Genomic DNA, 20,451 nt, shown 5'->3' with positions numbered 1-20,451 from the left:
CCCGAGGTGACAGCCCTCACACACGAAAAGACGGTTAAAGACTTGGTTGAGACTGTGAGGTCTGCACAGATTGCAGCCGCAGTTCAGCTTGGAAAACGCCGTCAACAACGCACCGCTTGTTTTAATAAGACCGTACACACCACAGAATTCCAGGTTGGGCAACAGGTAATGTTATCTGTTTACAACCCCAGCAGTTTTTTGGCTCCAAAATATTCCGGTCCCTACTCAATTTCGGACAAATTAGCCCCTCAGTTTACAGGATAAAATATCCTAATGGGAAGACCGCGTGGTTCCATATCAACCAGTTAAAGGCATATGGAACACAGGCTAACCATGCTCACCATGTCCTGCTAGATGCAGCAGAACACTTCACCCCGCCCTCTAGAGACACTTTTCCACCATCCCCCTCACAGATCAGTTCATCAACGGACTCGCCCACGACTCCGCCCCCAGACCACACCAGACCACGCCCCGACACGCCCACAAGCTGCCACAGCAGAGACAGCAGGACAGACACTGACTCTGAGGACAGCGACAGCACACAGCCATACAGCCCACACTGCACCAACTACGACCCCGACTCCAGTGACCCCATGGAAGTCACTTACCTTAAAAACCCAGAACCACCACCCGACCCCGACTACCCCGACAACACACTTGACACAACACTATGGCACAGGGACAATTCATACAGACTTGTCCGAAATGACGAAAGTGACCCCCGGTCACACAATTCGAAAATAGCATGCCTGATCCACACAAGGGTGTGGGATCCGGGAGAACAGGACGACACGGTGTCTGACTCCCGACACGGCAACCCCTTTGTGACCCTGTTCACAGAGATAGAGGAAAAGTGAGGTGTCCAGATGATGTAAAATAGGAATCGTTTGAGGGAAACGATGTCCTTTCTGATGGAACCTGCACATATGTTTGTCTTCGTTTTATGTTTGTTTTGTTTCAGGATTGTAAATGGTTCAGCTGGAGGATGGACATCTTCTTTCAGCTGAAAAGATTGTGACCACCTCACATACACGTTAGTTTGTCCGCAGATACCTTTGAGAACTTCGGTTCCAACACACCCAATAGTTTGTCTGCCGAAACTTCTGAGAACTTCAGTTGTATCCTCTGGTGAACCGACACGGTTCACGACTTGTTCCCTGTTTTCAGAACGGAGCATCTTGGCTCCATTGTTTTTAGGTGCCCCTCTATTCAGCGAATAGAGGCTGCAAGTCACGGTAACCACATTCGTACCCGTTTTAATCCAGGTTACTCAGGCAGTGGACAAACGGCACTGAGGACCCGCCCTGTCTGAGAACCAACCTTGGTCAGCCAAGCTCGGGTATGGCACAGCACGCCCTACCCGGGGATCCCATCCAACTCGTACCCGTAGCGGCCCATACGCAACTCATTCGGACGTTTCTTTCAAAATTTTGTTTTCATTTTTCGTTAGGCAGCCCTTCGGCCGCCATCCAACATGCTATTTACATCCAGGAACATTCGGATGGTAAATGAGCAAAGCCTGCGAGACGGCTCGCAGGAGAAGGATTGTTAGGTGTATTCTGGTCTTCAAATTCGCTTTTGAAAAAGAAAAAATGAGGGGAGTCACAGGGTGTGACTTGGCCAGTCATTTTAAAGGGTCAATCGGAATATAAAAGACAGATGCACTAACAGGTAAAGATCTTAAACTGTGTATTGACAGATACTGTGCTTGATCCCATAGCTTTCGAAGGTCGAGACAGGGATCGAAGCAAGGATTGTCCATACAGCAGGAAGAAAGAAGAATACCAAGATAAAGATGATGGAAGCTCACCTACTGTTGTTAACTGTGATATTTGTTTGTGTGGAAACAAGACACGTTTCCCCCACAACCCCCACCGTAAATGTTTCCCTTACAACCACTCCCCAGTGCTCAGCTCTGATCAGTGAGGTTCAGACCTGGTGCACTAAATTTATGACATGGTACTCCATGTCATACGTAATCGAATCACTACTGGTGATTGCGATCCTCGTTATCCTTGTACAGACCCTCAGGTTGAGGAAGTGGAAGAGGAGAGCCTCCCGTTCTTGCCCTTCCGTCTATGGAGTTCGATCTCCGATTTTTCGATTTCATCAATCCCCTCTGCCCCATGATGAATAAAGCACTGTGTAAAGAATGAATAAAAATTCGACCCTGTATTGTATTGTCCTATACTCGACTGCCGAGTTAGGAAATGTGATGTTGTGGTGTGAATGGTTAAGGTTTTAGAGTGTGAGGAAATGTTTAAGTAAAGTTAGGAATAATTGTGATAGGTAGAGGTTCCCAGTTTATGGTAATGCATGTCCCCTTTGACATAGCGCCAAGTAGAATGTTAGGTAAAATTTTTTCTTCCCATAGTTTAAGATAGAGTAGCCCAGGAACTGGCAAGAGGTCAGGGGACACAAAGAAGGCAACCCAGATGCACTCAAGGCGACGTACATTGTGATCCTTCACAATATTTTGATTGTGAGGATCACAAGGAGGGAATGTAGCCACCTAAAATGGATGCTGAGCTACAAAATAGGTCAACCGCTAAGACTGCTGGGAAACAGACAGTTTAGCCAGAACAGCAGTCTGCAAAGAGCAGTTTGAATTCTGCAGCAGCAGAAACCAGTTTGGGCTCAGGTGAGAAGACCTGAGCTAGGTGCAAATGGCAAAACGCTTTGCATGCTAATGAGGCGATCAGACTTGAACACCCACACAATAGATACATTTGGTTCTGAATGGACACATTCTAATCAAGGCCCAGACATCGAGGCACCAGAAACCTCCAAACAAAAGGACATAAGAAACGCCCCCTCCATCACGGAGACCCCCTCGCATTGGGGAATTAATCCAGTATCAATAAGAAATTGATCCAATAGGTAGAGCCCGCCCGAGAAGAGGGAAGGACAATGGAACCCCTATAAAAGATAGGGACCTCGTGTTGTCCGGTCTGTTTTTTCCGTGCTCCGGCTCTGACCACAACTTTGAAGATCCACTGACTCCAGCCGTTGAGCACCAGCCGCCGAACCGTAAGTGCCAGTACGACGCTCGCTACGCGAACTAAGCCCGGTAGAACCCCCAGTGACCAGGACACTTGCTGAAGGTTGCAGCCCCAAGACCAGGACGAAGGCCTCGCTCCCTGACCTTGCCTGTTCCTGTTAGATAAGTATTCTGATTACTTTAGTTTAGTCATAGCTTAGTCTCTTAGTGTGTGCATGAATATTTATTATTACTGTATAATAAATATTATCGTTTGGACCTTACTAATCGGTGTATAGCGTTTGTTCGTTTGAACCCTTGAGGAACTGTGTTTCGTGCAACATTTAGTGGCGACTTCCTGACGGGAACTTGACCTTGGAATACTAGTGACGTTGTCTATACGGCAACTGGCGACTCCTAAAGCTGAATAAATACATACAACAGAGCCTAGCGGTGTTAAGCACTTGGAAGTTAATACACCCCAATAAACGCGTTTTACGCCCATAGTAAAACGTGCAACAATTGACAGCTCCCTCTGAATGTCCTGGCCGCTCCTTAACGTCTCTATCAGCTCCAGGATGACCTCTTCCACAGGCTCAGCATCAGGCTGGGAGCCAGCTGGTTCCAGGGATCCAGCAGACCTCCGACTGCTGTCTCGCCTGGGGGTTCCTGCCTCCACCTGATGTACATCAGCAGCAGTGTGGCACTCACCGGATTGTGCCCCAGAAGCCTGAGCACTAACATGTCCCACCGAGGTGCTTGTATCTGCACTGGTGAAGGGTGGGGATGATAACTATGACGGGCCTAGTAAGGTGGCATCCTCGGAGCTCTCCTCCGAGCTGTTCTCCTAGGAGGCTGGAGAGGGTGCCGTTTGGGATGGCCTGGTGCCGTTTGGGATGGCCTGGCGCCGTTGGCTGGAGAACCTGCGAGAGAATGAATATATGGTCCGTGGGAGGGATGGGTCAATCAGTAAGGCTGACTGGCAACTCATGCTTTATAGGTCCTCCGGGTGGGGTCCGATGATTCCTCACCTCTGCGGCGTCCACCAGCCTCCGCGTTGGTGACCGTCCTTGGCCACACCAGTCACTGCCAGTGAATGTTCCTCGAAGGTGGTGAGGATCCTGATGCCTGGCATCCCACATCCAGTCTGAGCCCTCTCCCGGCCTGGCAATTGTGGGAGAGCTTCTCCTGAGGAGACACAGAGGGGGCATCGTTAGCCACACGCGTGGTTCACTGTGGTGGAGGGGGGCTGTGATGGAAGGGTTAGAGGGGGTTGAAGGGGAGACAGGGTGGACGCTCCAGTAGGGCGGAAAAGTCTCAGGAGGGGGGGGGGGCAGAGTCGTTGGTGTCTACTCACTCGTGCTCCTGGTGTAGGTCATTGACCTTCTTCCTGCACCGGAGGCCAGTACTCCTGATCATAGTCCCTGAGTTCACTGCCGTCACCACGTCCTTCCCAGACAGCACTGGCTGCCCTGTGGCTCACCCTCCTGGACCCTCGGGTGAACAGGCCATCTCTCCTGGCCTCTACTGCATTGACCAGCCTCCCCAGGTCAGCATCTCCAAATCTTGGGGCTGGTCTCCTGGGCGCCATTGTTGCGAGCTGGCTGGGGTTGGCTGAGCAAATGCTGCTCAATCTTGTTAGCTAGGGGCTGGCAAGTGTGGTGCCTGGGAATCAGCTGGCAAGCCTTCATTTGCGGCAAGAAGCCCATGAGGCCTCGTTATGAGGACCAATTAACATTGAATAATGTTGCCGGCCTCACGGGAAGCCCGCGGCAATTCCCACTTGCTACAACACTTAGAAATCTTTCCGGAGAATTGCGCTCAAGATTAAACAAAGATTAAATTAAGGAAACATCAACCTTCGTCGCAATTAAAATTATCAGCTCCGTTCACCAAAATCAAAGTCCTATTGTGCAAAGATAAACAAGTGCTAAAACATTTAGCCTTGTGCATTAAGTTAGTGCAGTTTAACTTGTGATGTTGAAGGAAAGTCACTTTATTTCACACTGTGTAACCATCTTTGATTTACGAAGTTTGAATAAGTTCTGTATTTTGCTTTTGTAATTCTATAGTTCTTTTAAATTTTAATATCTGTTCCTTGAATGTACAGTGTTATGTTGAGCAGACCAAACACTTTCAAGTATTGATATGTATTTTATATAGACTGTGGGTACTTTCTGTAACTTTGTAACAAAACTATTCTGTCTTATCTCAAGCAAAAGCAGACATGAAAACGGTTCTCATTTATATTATATACATAACACTATTGTCATAATCCCTACGAGGACCACAGGGAAACCATTGTTGATTTCCCCGTGGGACTCGTGCAGTACAAGCTTCCCAGGTAAGGGGGGAGGAGGCCACCCAGCTGGAGCTCATTAACCTACTACATATAAAGCAGTCCCAAGCAGGGTCGGAACTGTTGGTTGTCCCAACAGGGACTGGTTTGGGAGAGAGTTACTGCGTTGGGCAGAATATTGCACATAGGTCAAAAAATCCTTTTCCGACTACTGTAAGCTTCAGCAAGATACTAAAACTATGGACGCGTTCTAACGAATAGGTTTCTAAGTGTCATTTCAGACGGGTTTGGCTGGGAGTTTCTCCCCAGTTCTGTAGGTGAGTTCCCTTCAGCTATCTAACCACACTTAGTCACTTTTATGGGCACTGGGGAGATTCGCTCCAGGCTAGCCCACACACAATTATTTTCATCACGAGGGAGCTGAACTCACTGGCCAGATCATTTTGAAAAGGTGCCCCGATCTCTCAGTGAGCTCGTGGGTCCCCCCCCCCCCCCCCCCCCCCCCCCCCAAGTTTAGGCAATTTCACCCCTCACACACATGGGCATTGCCGCCCCCCCCCCCCCCCCCCAAGTGAGGACACCCCAGTATGGGGCTGTCGAGGCCTTCCTAAGTCCCCTTACAAGTCACCTTACAGGACCCCCCACCCTTCACCCCCCCCCCAAATCTTCTGGAAGTCCCTTCATACCTGCCCTTTGCCCCTCTCCCACCATACCCCCCATCCCTCCTTTTGTGCGCATGGCCACCCTCAGGCCACAGCCCTTGGCAGTGCCACCCTGGCATGTAGACACCATGGTGCTGCGACTTTGGCAGTGCCACTGCTAGCCTGGAAGTGGCATCCAAAAACCTTGGCAGTGCCAGGGTGGCAGGTGCAAATGTGCCAGCCTGGAAGTGCCAAGGTGCCAGAGGGAGAGCCAGGGAGCCACCCTGCCCTGTCTATGTAAAGTTAAAGCGCATGGGATTGCAGGTAGTATCTTGTGATAGATAGAAAGCTGGTTCACCAAAAGGAAGCAAAAAGTTGGAATAGGCAAGCAGTGACTGGTGGGATACCACAGGGATCTGTGTTAGTACTCCAACTATTCACATATATTGATGATTTGGACAAGGGAACTAAATGTATTATCTCTAAATTTGGAGATGATACAAAGTTGGGTGGGATGATGAGCTGTGAGGAGGATGCAGAGATGCTTCAGCGGGATTTGGAGAGGCTAACTGAGTGGGCATGTGGATAAATGAGAGGTTGTCCACATCGGTAGCATAAATAGGAAGGCAGATTATTATTTGAATAGGTATAAATTGAAAGAGGTGGATACTCAGCGAGACCTTGGTGTCCTCATGATTTAGTCGCTGAAAGTAAACCCCCAGGTACACCAGGCAGTAAAGAAGGCAAATGGTATGTTGGCCTTCATAGCAAGAGAATTTGAGTATAGGAAAAGGGATGTTTTACTGCAATTGTATAAGGCATTGGTGAGGCCAAACCAGGAGTATCGTGTGCAGTTTTGGTATCCTTATCTGAGGAAGGATGTTCTTGCTATGGAGGGAGTGCAGCGAAGATTATCCAGGCTGATTCCTGGGATGGCGGAACTGTCATATGAAGAGGGACTAAATCAGTTAGGATTGTATTCACTGGAGTTTAGAAGAGTGAGAGGGGACTCATAGAAATTTATAAAATTCTAACAGAATTAGACAGGGTAGATTATGAAAGAATGTTCCCGATAGTGTTGAAGGCTAGAACTCGGGGTCATAGTTTCAGAATAAGGGGTAAACTTTTCAGGACTGACTTGAGGAGAAATTTCTTCACCCAGAGTGGTAAATCTGTGGAACTCACTACCACAAAAAGTAGCTGAGGCCAAAACATTGTGTAATTTCAAGGAGTTAGATATAGACTTAGATATTGATTTCATGAGTTAAATATTGACTTCAGGATGCAAAGTACTGTACACACCCGTGTCAGCATCAATGGGGCCGATAGTTAGCAGCTTCAAATTCCTAGAGGTACACATCTCCAAAAATCAGTCCTGGTCCATCCACTGTAGCCACCTGGGGTGGCCACTGCCCAACACAAAATGGAAGATTACAAAGAGTGCAGGGAAAATGGACATGTTGCAAAAGCAAGCAGCTTGCAAAAGCGCTTGTGTATTCTGACTGCTGCAGAAACCAGAAAGCACTGTGAAAGAAAACAAGTTAGCATACTAATGAGGCGGTACCGGGCGATTCCCAGGTACAATGGAAACAACTTAACTCAAATCGATATATTGAATAGAAGTCCAAAACAATAAGTCCCAAGAACTGCCCAGTGATCGAGGGACTGCCCCGTTATTGGGGAATTCAAATCAATCGATTGGGAAGAGACCCAATCGATTGCGAGTGTATAGAGGGTCCGCCCAGGTGGGCGCGAGACCCTGGGAGAGGTATAAGACAGAGACCCCGACCCCAGCTCTCTCTCTCTGCCAGCCTCTCCTTGACCAGCTCTCTCAGCCGGCCCTCCCAGCAGAACATCTTAGCAGCCCTCGAAGAACCTTGAGAAGGAGGGGCCTGGACAGCAGCCGCCATCACGTAAGTGTCATACAATGCACGCTATGAGAGTAGACACTCCTGACCCCATTTAGTCCATAACTACTGGAAGCTTGCGGACCCAGGACAAAGCTAGAGGCCGTTGTTCCCTGATCCGGCAGTCCCCTTATCCAGATAAGTATTGGCCTGTTAGTGGTAGGATTAGCCTAGTCTTATAGTTTTATATGCATGATTAGTAGATAACTGTATTATAATAAACGTGTCTTGCTTGAACTTACTAACTGGTGTGTGGAGTTATTGATTTGAACTTGAAACTTGTGACGGTATCTTAACGATACCTGGCGACTCTAGAGCTAAGGAACGAAACAGAGCCAAATTGAGTGTAAAGCACACTCACCCAGAACGAGCAACACCACGTTGATGCTACCACCAAGAAAGCACAACAGCGCCTATATTTCCTCAGGAAACTAAGGAAATCCGGCATGTCCACTTAACTCTTACCAACTTTTACAGATGCACCATAGAAAGCATCCTATCGGGATGCATCACAGCCTGGTATGGCAATTATTCAGCCCAAGACCGCAAGAAACTTCAGAGAGTTGTGAACACAGCCCAATCCATCACACAAACCTGCCTCCCATCCATCGACTCTATCTACACTCCTGCCACCTGGGGAAAGCGGGCAGTATAATCAAAGACCCCTCCCACCCGGCTTACTCACTCTTCCAACTTCTTCATCAAGCAGGAGTTGCAAAAGTTTGAGAACATGCACGAACAGAGTCAAAAACAGCTTTTTCCCCGCTGTTACCAGACTCCTAATCGACCCTCTTATGTACTGACCTGATTAACGCTGCACCCTTATGTTTCACCCAATGCCGGTGTTTATGTAGTTACATTGTGAACATTGTGTTTCCCTATTATGTATTTCTTTTATTTTATTGTATTTTCGTGTACTTAATGATCTGTTGAGCTGCTCGCAGAAAAATACGTTTCACTGTACCTCGGTACACATGACAATAAAGAAAATCCAATCCAATCTATATAGCTCTTGGGGTTAAAGAGATCAAGGGATATGGGGGCTAGATCAGGTTATGAACTTGATGATCAGCCATGATCATAATCAATAACGGAGCAGGCTCAAAGGGCCTCCTCCTGCTTCTATTTTCTATGTATGTTTCTAAGTATGTTCCTGACCACCTAGGGGTCTCCAATGACCTGGGAGGACCCCTAGGTGCTGTGACGCCTGGTCCACATTTGTGTGGACCAGTACTAATCGGTGCCCACTTGACTCTCACCGAGGAACCGGTTAGATCACAGGAGACATTTAGATTGGGCTTCCGTCTCGATAATGAGACGGAGACTGCCCTGAATTGGCCTTAATTAGCTTCACGCCATGGCGAGGCGGAATCCAGATCCCACCAACGGGAGCGGCTGGTTAGATTGCAAACTGCTCGGCACGGTTCCCAATTTGAGCCTCTCCCACATTCTCCCTGACCTGCATGGACCCACGCCGGGCGCGACAAGGCTGTTAAAACGCGCCACAATTATTTAGAATTGGTATTTTGTGAACTTCTTTATTAGTTTTAAGGTTATAAGCAACTTTATCACTCTATCTTTTATTTAACTAATTCCAAGTAACCACAGAGACAAGTAACCTGTTGAAAACATAGTGCTACTGATAGTGGTCTGATTGAATTTTTAAAAATTAATTTATGGGATGTAGACATCACTGGTTAGGCCAGCATTTATTGCCCATCCCTAATTACCCTTCCAAGGTGGTGGTGAGTTGCCTTCTTGATCCACTGTCGCCCATGAGGAGTAGGTACAGCCACACTGATGTTAGGGAGGGAGTTCGAAGATTTTGCCCAAACAGCAGTGAAGGAACAGCAATATATTTCTATTAATACCAATTATATGAGGCTTTTTTAAGACAATGAGCTCAAGATCTCAACTATGAGGGCACAACAGCATATTTTTCACACCCTGAACAGATCAGCAAGGTAGATATCAAAAACATTATTTTATCTTAGCAAGAAGTAACTGAAACAAACTGGGATGGGAAGACTCTGTGCAGAAGCTGAAAGGGAAAGGTAATGATGATATTTCAGTGAGAAAATGTTCATAGTAGAGAACAAGGATTTGGTGAGATACTGGAAGGAGGAGAAAGTGCCAGGCTAGTCGGGACTCAGGTCAAGGGGTTTTATTTTAATTCTTTCATGTGTCATGGGCATCACTGGCTAGGCAATATTTTTATTGCCCATTCATAATTACCTTTGAGAAGGTGTTAGTGATCTGCCTTCTTGAAATGCTGCAGTCCATGTGGTGTAGGTACATAGATAGTGCTGTTTGGAAGGGAGTTGCAGGATTTCGATCCAGTGACTCTGATGATATAGTTCCAAGACAGGATAGTGTGTGGCTTGTAGGGAAACTTGCATTGTTACCTTTGACCTTCTAGGTGGGAGTGTCCACGGGTTTGCAAGGTGATGTCGAAGATTGTTGCTGCAGATTGTCCATACCGCTGCCACTGTGCATAAGTGGTGCAGTGAGTGGATGCTGGAGGTAGGGAATGGGCTGGAGGTAGGGAATGGGCTGCCGATAAATCGGGTTGCTTTGTCTTGGATGGTGTAGAGTTTCTTGAGCTGCACTCATCCAGGAAAGTGGAGAGTATTCCATCACGCGCCTGAAATGTGCCTTGTAGATGTTGGAGAATTCCCAGCCTTTGAAGTCACTGTATTTATATGGTTAGTCTAGTTCAATCTCTGGTCAATGGTAACCCCAGAATGTTGATAAGAGGGAGATTCTGTGATGGTAATGCTATTGAATGTCAAGGGGGATAACTGGATTCTCTCTTGGTGATAGTTGTTACATCGCGCACGTGTGGTGCAAATATTACACCCAAGCCTGAATGTCGTTCAGATCTTGCTGCATAACAGCACAGACTGCTTTAGTATTGAGGAATCGGAAATGGTGCTGAACATTGCGCAATTATCAGCGAACATCCCAACTTCTGATCTTATGTTGGAAGGAAGGTAATTGATGAAGCAGCTGAAGATGGTTGGGCCTAGGACACTATCCTAAGAAACTCTTGCAGTAAGGTCCTGGAACATAGAACATAGAATATAGAACATACAGTGTAGAAGGAACCTATTCGGCCCATCGATGATTAACTGGAGATGATTAACCTCCAGCAATCACAACCATCTTCCTTTGTGCCAGGTAGGACTCCAACCAGTGGAGAGTTTTTCCCCCGATTCCCATTTGACTGCAGTTTTGCTAGAGGTCCTTGATGCCATACTCAATATGGCCTTGTTGTTAGGGCAGTCACTTTTTTCTCACCTCTGGAGTTCAGCTATTTTGTCAAAGCTTTGACAAAGAGTTATCCAGACTTGAAACATTAGCTTCCTTTTATTCCCACAGATGCTGTCAGACCTGCGGAGATTGGCCAGTATTTTCTGATAGGGTGGTAATTGGCCAGGTTGGATATGTACTGGGTTTTTTTTGAATGGACAGGACAAACCTGGGCAGTTTTCCATGTTGCAGGGTAGATGCCAGTGTTGCAGCAGTAGTTTGGCTAAGAGCTAGTTCTGGATCGCTGGTCTTCCCAGTACTATTACCAGAATGTTGTCAGGACCCATTGCCTTTGCAGTATCCAGTGCCTTCAGCCACTTCTTGATATCATGTGGAGTGAATGGAATTGGCTGAAGGCTGGTATTTGTGATCTGGGGATCTCAAGAAGAGGCCGAGATGAGTCATACACTCGGCACTTCTGGTTGAAGATTGTTGCAAACATTCAGCCTTTTCTTTTATCAAATTCGTGACTGCATATGGTAGGACTGCAGAGCTTAAATCTGACACGGCTTGTGAGATTGCTCGCTCAGCTACGGCTTGTTGTTTTTGTTGTTTGGCAAGCAAGTAGTTCTGTGTTTTAGATTTACCAGGTTGTGACAAATGTGAGAAATTTTCATCTTTTACAGTTGGTATATAGTATTTTTGCTGTGATTACAAAAGGAATCATTGATTTTTGCTGGGGCAATATAACCTTCTGCAACAAGACATAATAATGTGATGTGCTTTTAGATTGCAGATAGCATAGTCAATGAGAGGGGCCAGGTTTGTCAATTGTTTCTGAAACACCAAACTGGACTGACATGGCTCCATTTGTTCTAAAGGACTCTCTCAAGGCTTTGCACCAATATAACTTCCCTTATTGTTAACATTATTCACCAGTGGTATTTTTATATATAAGGGTTTGATTAATTAGATTATATATATCTATATAGAGGCAGGGTTAGAAAACAAGCTAAATGTTTCAACTGTTAAACGTAAGCCATTCCTTTGTTGCTATTATGTTTAATGTTGTGCTTAAATTAAAGTTTGTTTTAGTATAAAAGCTGTTTGCTGGTCAGTGCTATCACTCCTGTGCAGTAACATTTCCTCAAAATTTTCCAAAGTAAACATTTGGATTCTGGTCTAGACCTCATTCTTAGATATATCTGGTGCTGCTTCTGACATGCTGTCCTGAATCCTACATTGAATCAGGGTTTATCTCTCCATTTGATGGTAGTGTATAATGGGGGTAATCTGGGCCAGGAGGGTACAGATTGTGGTTGTATACAATTGTGCTGCTGCTGATGGCCACAGCATCTCGTGGATGTCCAGTTTTGAGTTGATAGGCAAGTTTAAAGTCTATCCCATTTAGCACAATGGTAATGCCACACAACACAATAGAGGATTTCCTCAATGTGAAGACAGGACTTTATCTCCACAAGGACTGTGCTGTGGTCACTCCAACCAATGTTGTCATAGACAGATGATTCTGTGACAGGTAGATTGGTGAGGCTGACGTAAAGTAGATTTTTCCCTCTTGTTGGTTCTCTCATCACCTGAGGCAGTCCCAGTCTAGCAGCTATGTCCTTTAGGACTCAATCAGTTCAGTCAGTAGTGGTGCTACCAAATCACTCTTGGTGGTGGACATTGAAGACCCTACCCAGAGTACTCTCGCCACCCTCAGTGCTTCCTCCAAGTAGTGTTTAACAGCTGAGGAAGGGTGGTAGGTAGTAATCAGCAGGTTTCCTTGTCCATGTTTGACTAGATGCTATGCTGTTGCTTGACTAGTCTGTGAGCACAAAACCCCCAGATGCTAGCAAGGGGAACATTGCAGGTGTGTTTGTCGTTGTCGTTTTGGTGCCTAGGGCAATGATGGGTCATCTGTTCAGTTTTATTTGGGTTTTTTTCGACTTTGTGGTGTTTTAATACAACTGAGTGGCTTGCTAGGCCATTTCGGGGGGCATTTAAGAGTCAACCATATCGGTGTAGGTTTGGAGCCACATGTGGGCCAGACCAGGTAAGAATGGAAGATTTCCTTTCCTAAAGGACATTAGTGAACCAGATGGGTTTTAACGGCAATCGAAAATGGTTTCATGGCCACTCTTACCGAGACTTAACAAAACAAATTTGAACTGGTGTCCCTCGAGCATTAGGCTTGGCCTCTGAATTACTAGTCTGGTGCATTGCCACTACACCATCGCCACCCCCAATCTGGTGATGAGACAATCTGGGTAGTGCAAAGAAGAGAAGGTAGAGCTGGGGGTGGTGGGTGTGATGATAGGTAAACTATCATCTGTATATGAGTAGTTCATCATCCCTGTAAATTCTATGATCTGCATGTGTATTATAAGTTACATGTTTTATTGTTGCAGTTCACCATCCAACCAGCAGGTGGGGCGAGTACGGAGTACCAGGGCCCAGGATGCACCATCTTAGGGCGGGAGTTTCCGTGCAACCTGCCACGTGTTTCGCAGTGCTCTTTCAGAAGGTGTTTGTTAGGAGTCGCTAACAGTCGCAGTTTAAAGTAGCTCTGTTATATCTTAGTGTAAGTTAGTGATAGGCATTATTCCCAACTGTATTCATCTTAGACATTTGAGTTATTTGTTAATGTAGTGTTAGTAATAAATAGCTTTGTTTATAAAACAAAGTCTAAAGTTCTGTGTTCCCATCAGCCCAAAGAACATTACAGTGGGAAGGCTGCATATTGAGGGAAGATGTCATCACTCTGTCAAGGCCATGATATAGATGCAATCATTTCACCACATGGGCTTCTTCTGGAGGGAAACGCAGAGAGAGTACGTTGCTGATCCTCTAAGAATTTGTGGGGTCAACAGTAAGAGGGGTGAGCTGATTGGGGAAAAGATTTGAAGATCAGCTCACAGCAGGCACGCTGGATGGAAAGGTCAGTGAGAAAATGGGGCTGTTGTGGTTGTTTTTCATTGCAGGCAGCACACAGTGCTTTGATGGTTCTTTTGGAGAATGCCATGAGCAACACTGAGGAACTGTAGTGCCACACTACAGCTCAAATTTTTAAAAAGAACTACAACCCTAACCCTCTGGTTTCAGGTTGATCATAAATACCGTGACATACGTAGCCCAATATGACATTATTTTGTCAACATGGTTTTAATGACAGAATTTAAGTTGCCAGAATTAATTTTGCATATCAAAACATTCTGCTTAGATGTGTAAAACTCTCCATGACATTTAGTTCTAGTGTCTTCTATCAAATTGCAATCAGTACAAGGTAAACTTAGTGCAAGAGGTTCAAAATGATGGACTCTTTAGGCTGGTGGTCTTTTTGTAATACATGGTTATTTCAATGAATAGCTCAACTTCAGAATGGTCAAGTACAATACAGACACCAATGGGTAAAGGTTTATAAATGGGAATTCGAGAATAAATGATTAATGTTCCATGATCAACAGACCAGTGACTACCTTTGAAAAAAAAAAATCTCCCTTTTCTCCAGGAATGTGCATGCCAAACTATCCACACATCTTTGGATTGTGGGAGGAAACCAAAGGAAACCCACAAAGAATTAGGCAGAGCATGCAAACTCCACACGGACAGTCACCCAAGGCTGGAATTGAATCCGGGTCCCTGGCTAACCACTATGCCAGGTTCCATTACTTTAAAATTTGTACCGTATTCCATTACTTTGAAATTCCATTACCTAGAAATTCAGAAAAAAGGAAATATAGATGTGACAGTTCAGGCTAACCCCAACTCTATTTCTCTTTGCTGCAAAATAAAGTTACCCATATTATGCTCCTAGTGTTCTGTCAAAATAGCACCAAGGTATTTTGTGTCAGATGTTATGAGAGTTGTCAACCATCTCTCTGATCAACAGAAACTATGCTGTGAGACTAAGACTAACTCAAATAAACTTGATATATACAAACATTTGGGTTAGATTTACTCAGAAACAAACTACATTGACGCCAGAATTTTCCAACCATTCATACCGGCAGGATCTTCCAGTCCTGCCGACGGTGAACCTTCGCCGTGGGTTTCCAGGTGGCGAGCGGTGCATTCAATTGCGGGACTAGAAGATCCCGCCATCGGCCAATGACAGGCCCCTCCGCCACTGCGAAACACGTGGCAGGTTGCACGGAACAAAGAATGAATCAGCACTCAGACGGTGGGCTTTAATGGGGGTGAAAAGAGGACCTGGAGACAGTAACCGCCACCTAGAAGAGCTTTCCAATCTCGTCCAGTCTGGAGCTCCAGAGTGGAGTGGCCACATTCTGAAAGAATCAAAGTGTGACATCCCAGGGAAACAGTTAAATAATGGTTAGTGAATATTTTGCTCATTTATCTTCAAACCTCATGCTTTCTGTTAGTAATTATAAGGTTTCATTACTTGCAGTAAGCTTTACTAGTGGTAAAGGTTATTGACAGTAGAAGTTTTGATTAATTCTAAATTAATTAAGAAAAATCAATTAATTAACACATAATAAAGATGGTAGGTCAGGTAATGTATTGCCATTGTAAAATGCTAGTGTGATCCAGGGCAAACACGTCTGTAGTAAATGTTTGCGGTTTGGTCGGCTTACCATTTGGTCAGTGGTCAGGGACAGGAGAGTGACTGTGAGTGAGACAATTATGGGGGGCCAGAAGGTAGAAGTGGAGGGATCATAGCCTTTGCAAGTGCCCAACAGGTCTGAGATGCTTGAAACCCATATGATGAAAATGGGGGCTGCAGGTGGATGAGTGAACAGACCATGGCATCGTGATACTTGTCAAGGGGTGGAGTAAATAGGAATTTAACAGTGCTGGGGGACAATATAGTCAGGGGATCAACATAGTTCTCTGCAGTCGAAAGTCAGAGTCCAGAAGGCCTGTCTGGTCTGCCCAGCACCAGTGGTTTGCATTGGTGGTTCAGTGGTAGAATTCTCGCCTGCCACGCGGCAGGCCCGGGTTCGATTCCTGGCCAATGCAAGGAAACTGTTGGGGGGCAACATGGTAGCAGTGGTTAGCACAGTTGCTTCACAGCTTCAGGGTCCCAGGTTCGATTCCCGGCTTGAGTCACTGTCAGTGCGGAGTCTGCACGTTCTCCCAATGTCTGTGTGGGTTTCCTCCGGGTGCTCTGGTTTCCTCCCATAGTCCAAAGATGTGCGGGTTAAGTATATTGGCCATGCTAAATTGCGCTTAGTGTCCAAAAAGGTTAAGTGGGGTTACAGGGTTAGGGTGGAGGTGTGGGCTTGAGCAGGGTGCTCTTTCCAAGGGTCGGTGCAGACTTGATTGGCCTATGGCCTCCTTCTGCACTGTTAATTCTATGTTCAGGATATCGTCTCTGGGTTGCTGAGGAACTGGCAATGGGAAGGAGAGGATCCAGTGATCGAGGTCCATGACACAGGTAGGACTAGGAAATAAGTTCTGCTTAGGGTGTGAGAGCAGCTAGGGGTTAAATGAAAAAGCAGAACTTTAAAGGTAACATACTTGGAATTATTAGCTGAGTTACAAGAAAATTGGCATGATGTAAAAGAAATTAGGGAGTTGAATGCATGGCTTAAAGATTGGTGTGGGAAAAATAGATTTTGGTTCATGGGTCCTGGCTCCAGTACTGGGGAAAGTGAGAGCTGTGTCATTCACCTTAACCATGCTGAGATCAGTTTTCTGGTGAATCATATATCTAGGTCAGCAGGGAGAGCTTTAAACTAAATACTGGGGTAGGTAATTAAGTGAGGGAAGATGTGATCAATTAAAGAGAGAAGACAAGGCAAGAATGAAGGATCGCAATAAGAAAAGTGATGATCAGTGCGTGGCAGGAAAGGATAGAGATTACAAACTTAAGAGTGTGCCAACAGATAAGGTTAGAGATTGCAAAAATAGTAAAAAGACAGAGTTAAACGATCCATATCTGATTGCACTTAGCACTCAAAACAAAACAGATGAATTGACAGCTCAAATAGAAATAACTATGTATGATCTGATAGCCATTTCAAAGACATGGTTACAAGATCACAAAGACTAAGATCTAAATATACAAGGCTACATGACATTTTGGAAGAAAAGGAAACTAGGAAAAGGTGGAGGGTTAGATCTGTTAAGGATGACATTGGTATAATAGAGAAAGACGACTTTAGTTCTGGAGACAAGAGCCCCTATGGGGGTGGTCCAGCACAGTGGGCTAAACAGCTGGCTTGTAATGCAGAACAAGGCAGCAGTGCAGGTTCAATTTCCGTGCCGGCCTTCCCGAACAGGCGCCGGAATGTGGTGACTAGGGGCTTTTCACAGTAACTTCATTGAAGCCTACTTGTGACAATAAGCGATTATTATTATGGAATCAGTTTGGGTAGAAATAAGAGGGTGTTTGGGTAGAGGGTGGCACAGTTATTAGCACTCTTGTCTCACAGCACCAGAGGACCGGTTCAATTTCAGCCTTGGGTGACTGCCTGTGAGAGTTTGTACGCTCTCCCCATGTCTTTGTGGGTTTCCTCCGGATGCTCAGATTTCCTCCCACAGTCCAAATGTGTGAGGGTTAGGTGGATTGGCAATGTCATATTGCCCCTTAGTGTGCAGGTTAGGTTATGGGGATATGCAGGTTGGATGGAGGAGTGGACATGAGTAAGGTGCTCCTTGCGCACTGCAGAGATTCAATGAAGAAATGCTAATGGTAGGAAATCACTTGTGGGAGTAGTTTATATGCTCCCTAACAGTGACCACACTGTGGGACAGAGAATACAGGAATAAATAATGGGGGAATGTAAAAAATTATGGTAATAATTGTGGATGATTTTAATTTGCATATAGTTTGGGCAAATAATTTTGGCAAATATAGCCAGGCGATGAGTTCATGAAGTGCTTTTGGGACAGTTTCTTAGAGCAGCATGTGCTAGAATAATCTCCACTTGTCTGGATGTGCAGCTCCAATAGCACTCAAGAAGCTCGACACCATCCAGGACAAAGCAGCCCGCTTGATTCCTCCCCCTTCCACAAACATTCAAACCTTCCACCATCGACGAACAGTGGCAGCCATATGTACCATCTAAAAGATACACTGCTGTTAACTCACCAAGGTTCTTTAAACAGCATCTTCCAAACCCACAACTACTGCCTTCCAGGAGGGCGATGGCAGCAGATACCTGGGAACCCCACCGCCTGGAGATTTCCCTCTAAGTCACTCACCACCCTGACTTGGAAATATATCGGCTCTTTCACTGTAGGAGCAACAGTCTGGAACTCCCTCCCTAATGATCAGTGGGTGTGTCTACACCTCAAGGACTGCAGCGGTTCAAGAAGGCAACTCACCATCATCTTCTGAAGGGCATCTAGGTATGGACAATAAATGGTGGGCTAAACAGCGATGCACACATCCCGTAAAAATTAATTTAAATTAAAAGAGGTTATTCTGGATGTGGCAATATGCAACATGACCAGATTAATTAATAACCATAGTAAAGATGCTCCTAGATCAGTGTTCTTCAAACTTTTTTTCCCGGGGACCCATTTTTACCAACCAGCCAACCTTCGGGACCCAACCCGGCCAACCTTCGCAACCCACGCCGGCCAACCTTAGCGACCCACCATTTTCTCTGACCTTGTTTGCTGCTGACAAAAATGGAGGAAATGGTTTTGGGTCCCTTTGGCCCTTGTACATGCTCCTCCAATGGAACCTGTTGGATGAAGGTGAAGCCTTGCGGTGTCGGAAAGTATGGAATCTCCATCTCTCCAAAGTTCTGTAATTTTTTCCTGTAAAATTCTATCAAATAAAAAAACCTTGAACTTGTAGAAAAAAAATAAAAAATTGAATAAAATAAATGAAAAAAATAAAAATTAAATGAATAAAAATGAATAAAATAAAATAAATGTATCAAATGAATAAAACCCCCCCAAACATGTAAAACAAAAAGCTGCGACCGTTTAAAAAAAGAGGCAGCACTGCGCATGTGCGCCCGAACATCGGCGCGCATGCGCATAGTTTTGCGCATGCACGCCGATGATCTTGCGCGCATGCGCAATGAGGCCGAATTTTTTTTACATGTTCGTGGCCATTTTAAAGGCCGCTTGCAGCCGTCATTATTAAAAACCGGCTGCTGCGCGGGGATTTGCGCGACTGAGAGCGCCTCAAAGGACGGCTCCGCGACCCTCCAGACACCCGTCCGCGAACCACCCGCAGGTCGCGCCCCCGAGTTTGAAAAACATTGTCCTAGACAGCAATGGCCATAACATGATTTAATTCTGCATTCAGTTCAAGGGAGAGAAGAGTGGCGATAACAATGTTTTGAATTTAACTAAGGACAATTATGAGGGCATGAAGGTAGATCTGACAAAAATGAGGTGGGCAATTAAGTTAAAGTATACGTCAGTAGAGATGCAGTGGTACACATTTAAGGAGATTTACATAGATTTACATAGAATTTACAGTGCAGAAGGAGGCCATTCAGCCCATCGAGTCTGCACCGGCTCTTGGAAAGAGCACCCTACCCAAGGTTAACACCTCCACCCTATCCCCATAACCCAGTAACCCCACCCAACACTAAGGGCAATTTATCATGGCCAATCCACCTAACCCACACATCTTTGGACTGTGGGAGGAAACCGGAGCACCCGGAGGAAACCCACGCACACACGGGGAGGATATGCAGACTCCGCACAGACAGTGACCCAAGCCGGAATCGAACCTGGGACCCTGGAGCTGTGAAGCGATTGTGCTATCCACAATGCTACCGTGCTGCCCCTTATTTTGTCAAACTCAGCAAAAATACATTGCAGTGAGAAATAAAGGGCGGAATTCTTCCATCTGGGACTGAGGAATGTGGAATGTTTCCCGCTGTAGAGGTTGGCGGGAAAACACACCGTGGGCTGGAGTCTCTGATTTTGGGGCTATGCCCGGAGGATCCGTGGCATTTTACCTGGGAAAACTCGGCGTGGCCCCAGCACTGATCCTCCGACCGGTGAGGGGCTAGCAGCTGCGCCACGTAAAACACAGCCTTCCGGAGATAAATGGGCGGAGAATTGCCAAGTCCACGTCCGTGCATGCGCACGGTGCTGACCTGCAGCGGTACAACATGGGGCCGACTGTGCGCGTACCCGAACTGCCAGATGGTTCCCACCTGGACACCCCCTCGCCACCCTCACCAGTCCCCCTCAGCCCTAGCCGAAGCCAGCCAGCAGTACAGCCTCTGCCCGAATGTAGCGGTGCTAGACACAGTCCTCAGCTGCACGCTGAGACCACACATCCCCCGCGCAGTCGGGAACTCGGCCCATCGGGAGAGGAGCATCAGGGGAGGACTTTTAGATAACACCTTGAGGTCATCCAAAAGGCGTGCGGCAAGCGCCGTGATGACACAGTTTTGGAGGGGGTGGAGCATTCGAAAAAATGCG

General features: G+C 46.1%; 1 protein-coding gene and 1 non-coding gene across 13 annotated transcripts in view; one reads left to right on the top strand and one right to left on the bottom strand.

The window, feature by feature from the left end:
- Positions 1 to 20,451, bottom strand: part of LOC119963039 (protein FAM184B-like) — a 595,873-nt gene that overhangs the window by 318,548 nt on the left and 256,874 nt on the right. The window lies entirely within an intron of this gene.
- Positions 15,992 to 16,062, top strand: trnag-gcc. The gene has a single exon. It is a non-coding gene; the product is annotated as a tRNA-Gly (tRNA).

Source organism: Scyliorhinus canicula, chromosome 3, assembly GCF_902713615.1.
Source record: "Scyliorhinus canicula chromosome 3, sScyCan1.1, whole genome shotgun sequence".
In the NCBI taxonomy this organism is placed as follows: domain Eukaryota; kingdom Metazoa; phylum Chordata; class Chondrichthyes; order Carcharhiniformes; family Scyliorhinidae; genus Scyliorhinus; species Scyliorhinus canicula.
The sequence above is the reverse complement of the archived record's forward strand: the minus strand, read 5'-3'. Positions and strand labels throughout refer to the sequence as shown.